Source organism: Hemitrygon akajei, chromosome 1 (genome assembly GCF_048418815.1).
Source record: "Hemitrygon akajei chromosome 1, sHemAka1.3, whole genome shotgun sequence".
NCBI classification, from domain to species: Eukaryota; Metazoa; Chordata; class Chondrichthyes; order Myliobatiformes; family Dasyatidae; genus Hemitrygon; species Hemitrygon akajei.
The window spans coordinates 14,744,728-14,750,727 of record NC_133124.1 but is presented as its reverse complement, the minus strand read 5'-3'; the positions used below and the strand labels follow the sequence as shown (position 1 = coordinate 14,750,727).

The window sequence follows — 6,000 nt, the reverse complement described above, 5'->3', positions numbered from 1 at the left end:
CAGGCCAGGCAGCATCTATGGAAAAAAAAGGTACAGTCGACGTTTCGGGCCAAAACCCTTCGGCAGGACTGGAGGAAAAAAGTTGAGGAGTAGATTTAAAAGGTGGGGTAGGGGAAAGAGAAACACCAGGTGAGAGGTGAAACCTGAAGGGCGAGGGATGAAGTAGTCAAGGCTCCATTTGAAAAGGGAGGTACAGAGGCCCAAGGTTTTGGAGCTTGCATGAGTGCACGCTGAGGGATGCACTGAAGCTCTGTGCAGTCACTGCAAGGGCTCAGTGGGGGAGTGCCATGGCATCGGGTTCTTCTACTCGACAGGGAGGCATTGCGTTGGGTGAGAAAGCCCCTCAATTATTGTAATAGTGTACCACCCGAAGGGGCCACAGGAGTATGGAAACTCATTCATGGTGTGGAAACTGCTCTGGGGTGGACTGGAAGGCTCTTGAACGGGCAGTCAAAACCGTCCAATGCATCATTGGCACCGGCCTACCCTCCAACAAGGGCATATATGTAGAAAGGTGCCGGAAAAGGGCCAGTAACGTGGTGAAAGATCCCACCCACCCTGCTCATGGACTGCTTGTCCCACTCCCATCGGGGCAGAGGCTCCATAGCGTCCACGCCAAAACACCAGACTCAAAAACAGTGACTTTCCCAAGCAGTAAGGCTGATGAGCACCTCCACCCAATAACCCAGCCCTTCACACCCCCAACCACCACTACTTTATCATTTCCTGTCAGTCACCTTATGTACAGGCACTTCTGTACCTAGTGTCACTTTATGAGATACAATCGATCTATGTACATAAAGCAATCTTATGTATTTATATTTATTGTGCTTTTTGTTCACGTGTTTTTATCTTACTGTGTTTTTTTTCAGTCTTGTTTACATCTGTGTACTGGAAATAACATTAGGCAATCATTGAAGCTTGAACAGTCCTATTAGTTTTAAGGAGTGTAATAGAGGGTGGTGGGGTGGAGATGTGTCCCTACCAAAGGAGGTGTAAGGTGCTCCTTCCCTTAGGCAAGGTGTACCACCTGGTTAGCCTCCTGATCAGGGTCACATAAAGCATTAGGAGCAGGTGGTGGACGGTCGTACAAGCAGCCGGTGCACATCACAAGTCCTGGTTATGCGACCACTGACACCAGGCAGACAATCTCCGAAGAATATTGACAATGGCTGGGGTCACCCGTCTTGTAAAGACACTGCCCAGAAGAAGGCAATGGCAAACTACTTCTGTGGAAAAATTTGCCAAGAAACGATCCCGGTCATGGAAAGACCATGATCGCCCAAGTCAATACAACACAGCACATAATGACGATGGATAGTAATTGAATGCACTGATTGAATGTATGAATGAAAGGTATTGCGAGGTTTATACTTCTAATTTTATTGTATTATGAACAAAGTATATTTTGATTTAAAAATAGGCCAGGTTGCTTTAGCCGCCCTTCATCTTTATTCCTCTCCACTGATGCTGCCTAACCTGCTGAGTTCCTCCAGCACTGTGTGTGTGTGTGTGTGTGTGTGTGTGTGTGTGTGTGTGTGTGTGTGTGTGTGTGTGTGTGTGTGTGTGTGTGTGTGTGGTGTGTGTGTGTGTGTGTGTGTGTGTGTGTGTGTGTGTGTGTGTGTTACCCTGTGTTTTAAAGTTCAAAGTAAATTTTATTATCCAAGTAATATATGTCACCTCTACATAGCACCTCTACATAGCACCATCCAGAGACAGAGAAGCAGTTTCAGCGACAGGTTACTATCGATGCAATGCTCCTCAGACAGGATGAAGAGGTCAATACTCCCCAATGCCATTAGGCTTTACAATTCAACCACCAGGACTTAAGAACTTTTTAAAAGCTATTATTAATGCTTTTTGAGATAGTGATTTAGATGCATATCATATTTTTTACTGAGTTAAGTATTGTATGTAATTAGTTTTGCTACAACAAGTGTATGGGACATTGGAAAAAAAAGTTGAATTTCCCCATGGGGATGAATAAAGTATCTATCTATCTATCTATCATACAACTATATTCATTTTCCTGTGGGCATACTCAGCAAGTCTATAGAATAGTGATTATTTCCAGGATAAATGAAAGATCGGAGTGCATAAGACAACAAACTGTGCAGATGCAACTAAAAATAAAATGCAATAAATAATGAGAACATGAGTTAAAGATCCCATAAAGTGAGATCAGTCCAGCATCTGCAGAACCTCCTGTGTTTATGGTTTGCATCTCTCCCGGATCACGGCGGGGGGGGGTCGTGCACGGTGCGCGGGCGGCGCGTCCCCACCTGGGGTCGGGGTCACGGTCACGGGGGGCCGTGCACGGTCCGCAAGCAGGGCTCTCTCTCTCCCTCTCTCTCTGCCGGCCTGCCCACACGGCGCCCCTCCTCCCGGGGACTGGAGCCCGGGAGCCGCCTGTCACTCAAGCAGCTCTCGCGAGGCCGTGCAGGCTGCGCCCGGCTCGGCTCTGCTCGGCTCGGCTCGGCTCGGCTCGGCTCCGGGTGCGCTGCGGCGCGTCTGCTCCCGAGCGCCGGTGCCTGGGGTCACCGCACGCCGCGTCTTCTCCGATGCGCTCCGCGGTCCGCTCCTTCACACGATCCGGTGAGCTGGCATGAGGAGCCGCGGTGAGTATCCAGAGCGAGTGCTACTTTGCACGGAGGCGGCGCCTGGGGAAAGGTCCCCTTTCCTTCCTCCGGGCTGGAGATCCAATTCCAACCTTGCATGTTTTTTCGGGATTTGCAGGAGTGACATTTCTGGCAATGACACTGTTAATTAGTTTTGCAAAGTTTGTGAAATGTGGTCGTTGCTTTATGAATTGAACCGTGTCATTCAGAGAATGCTTGCGTCCTTTTATAATCCGACACCGAAAGGTCTGGATTTTGGTTTTAAAAGTTGGCGATTTACTTTTAAAAAGCATTTTCTTCACGTAAGGTTAGTAGTGTCACGGGGGAGACTTTATTGCGCCTATCGAGGTCTCGCCCTTCGTGGACTCCCCGATTTCTCGCCCAACAGCTGTCTGTCTGTGTCTCTTCGATTCTGGCCCCTTAATCCTCCGAGAATGCAATCGTTTCTCTACAGATGACTTCCTTTTGCTCGCCCTGGTCTAAGGTTCATGAATTCTCTCTCTGAATATTTCCACTCTCTTTCTTGTTGAAAATACTCCTTCAAATCAACTCGTTGACAAACTTGGTTGTTTTCCATAATGCGTCGCTACGTGACTCTCAGCCGATTGATATCCCTGCTGAGTAACGTGCAAAATGCTGGAGGGGGCTATCAAGTCATGCAGCATCTATGCAGAGGCATAAAAACCGACGTTTCGAGCCGAGACCCTTCATCAGGATATTTTATGAAATATCTGAGAACATTGTTATGTTAGAGACGCTATATATATAAAAGTTATTGAGGTTGTGAGGTCTTGAATTGAAATTTCATTGTCAGTCATGTTTTGGTAAACGTTTCCAAGCCACAAGTTCTCACCTTTTCTTAAGTAGAACAGAAAGATGTTTATCTTCCCAGTTAATTAGCAAATTTTTAAAGAAGTCTCTTAAGATTTAGGTGAGGAGGGTGGAGTCAGAATTTATAATCTTTAGGTAATAGCAGTACCGTTCCCTCCGAGCAGTAGGGGTGCATGGCGGCACAGTGACTGAAATGCCCCCCGTGCACGTAGCCGTTGTTGCCGCGTCGCTGGAATTTTCTTTAATGTGATGTTAATATAAGATGCCGCGCAGTTTTCAGGCCACGTAAAAAAAAAAATAATTTCCTGCTCAGAGCAATGGTTGATCGGCACGGCTAGAAAATATATCGGAGGGAGTGCCGACAGCAGTCCCAAGGTTTCATTTATCAAAGAAAACTTTTATTCATAATTTAAAATGAACATGCTGTGTAGTGCCTTTTCAGAAAAGTCCAAAGTAAATTTATTATCAAACTACGTATATGTCACTATATACTGAAATTCATTTTCTTGTGGGCATTCATTGTACAAAGAAATACAATAGAACCAATAACAAACTGCAAGAAAACAATACACACAAGGCAAATATAATAATAATAAATAATCCTGCGATCATGAGCTGTAGAGTCCGTGAAAGTGAGTTCATAGTTTCCCCAAGATTAAAAAACCAATCCTTGTTAGAATGGTGAATGTACAGTGTATCATTAAACCGTACTGCTTTTTTTTCCTAACCCCCCCCCCCCCCCCCCCATAGGCGTAGGTGGCCCAAGCGGTTTCAGCTCTGATTTCATTTGGGTTTCTCGGGCAACAGTAAACCCTTTGAGGAATGCCTATTGTGTTTCCTCAATGCACAGCGTAACAAAACAAGTATGAGCTTGGCATCTGCCGTCTCCTACCTTTTCTTTAGAGGACATGAAATCCTTCTGTTTGTTTTATTTACTAGTCTGCACATCGAAGTGTAGTTTCTGGAGCAGCCAACAGCACTTTCATTTATTATTGTTTTATTTTTCTCTCTGTATTTGCTCAATTTAGTTATTTATCTGTTTTTGCCTGTAGTTTTTCACTGATTATGTCGGGTTTTTTTTTTGTATCTGGTGTGGATGCCTGCAAGTACGGTAGATGAATCTCAGGGTGGTACATGGTGAAATATCTGCACTTTCAGAATAAATTTACTTCGAACTTTGAACTTCAATGTGCTTAGAAACAGGTGTATAAGAAGAACCGTGCATTAATTGCTTTTTGATTCAAGTTGAAAGCCGGTTCAAAAATGGTGCAGTAAGGCTGTTATTTTAGGCATCAGTGCTGTTCTTGCAAGAATATATTTCTTTAAATACTTTACAGAAAAGGAATGCACATCAAGCAAGAAGTAAAAGGGATTAAAGTTTTTTGAAGGCAAGAGACAGGTGGTTGGGGGGGATGGAAGGGAAAGAGACAAAGCAGATTTGGAAAAGAATTGCAGAGGAAAGGGAAATGGTTTAAACATTGACTAAGCATGGGATAATAAGGGGGATGCGAACGGCAGGGCTCAAATTAAAACAGAATAAACTGGAACTGAAGGGTCAAGGGATGGCAAGAGAAGTTTGAATCACAATCAGGTTTATTATCACCGATATATGTTGTAAACTGTTGTTTTGTGGCTGCTATACAGTGCCATACATACAATATATCATAAAGTACAGTAAGAAATATATGCATAGTAGTTTTCCATGATAGAATGGGAGGGATTAAAGGGAGAGGGGTGGCAGGGTAAATGTCATGGCAGTGCTCAGACAAGAACAGACTGGAGTGCTCACCAAGAGGCTCTTTGGGTAGAATTGATGAATAAGGGAAGGTATGATCACGTTAATGGGATTATATTATAGACCACCCTGCAGTCCGCAGGATTTAGGTGAGCAAGTTTGTAGAGAGGTCACAGGCTTTTGCAAGAAACATAAAGTTGTGAAAGTAGGTGACCACACAATGACTGAGGCTCCCAGATTGTAACAGGACTGGATAGGAAAGAGTTCGTCAAATGTGTTCAGGAAAGTATAGAGTCATTACACGCATCACCGATCGTCTCCACCTTGTAGACGTCATGGTGGTCGATGATGTCATCAAAGGTGGTGTAGAGGCAGTTGAGGAAGTGCACAACTTCATAGGGAGTGCTGGCACTGGACAACTGGGTGAAGCCAACTGTATCACTGCAAGAGGTGAACACAATGGTTAATGGAATCAATGACCCAACAATGTATGTATTTAGAAAAAAGTACAGCACTGAAACTGGCCCTTTGTCCCATCTAGTCCATGCCAATCCATTTAAACTGCCTACTCCCTTCACCAGGTCCATAGCTGTCCATACCCCTACTATCCACGTACCTATCCAAACTTCGCTGAAATGTTGAAATCGGGCTCGTGTGTACCACTTGTGCCTAGTTTCCTTAATCAGTACATAAAAGTCCAAAGTAGAGAGTGTGATACTAGATTTCCTATAATAGAATGAGATCATAAGACATAGGAGCATCATTAGGCCATTCGGCCCATCATCTATAGGCCAGTTAGTTTAACATCTGTAGGCC

At 44.6% G+C, this 6,000-nt stretch overlaps 1 protein-coding gene across 4 annotated transcripts in view; it reads left to right on the top strand.

Annotated features, from left to right (window-relative positions):
* The first annotated feature begins 2,436 nt into the window (after positions 1 to 2,436).
* Positions 2,437 to 6,000, top strand: part of LOC140723144 (mediator of RNA polymerase II transcription subunit 30-like) — a 120,437-nt gene continuing 116,873 nt past the window's right edge. The window contains exon 1 of one of the 4 annotated variants that reach the window (XM_073037953.1): positions 2,437 to 2,618. The gene's annotated coding sequence lies outside the window, so the exon portion shown is untranslated. The remainder of the gene's footprint in view (positions 2,619 to 6,000) is intronic. The other 3 variants (XM_073037907.1, XM_073037852.1, XM_073037794.1) reach the window with 3 other exon arrangements.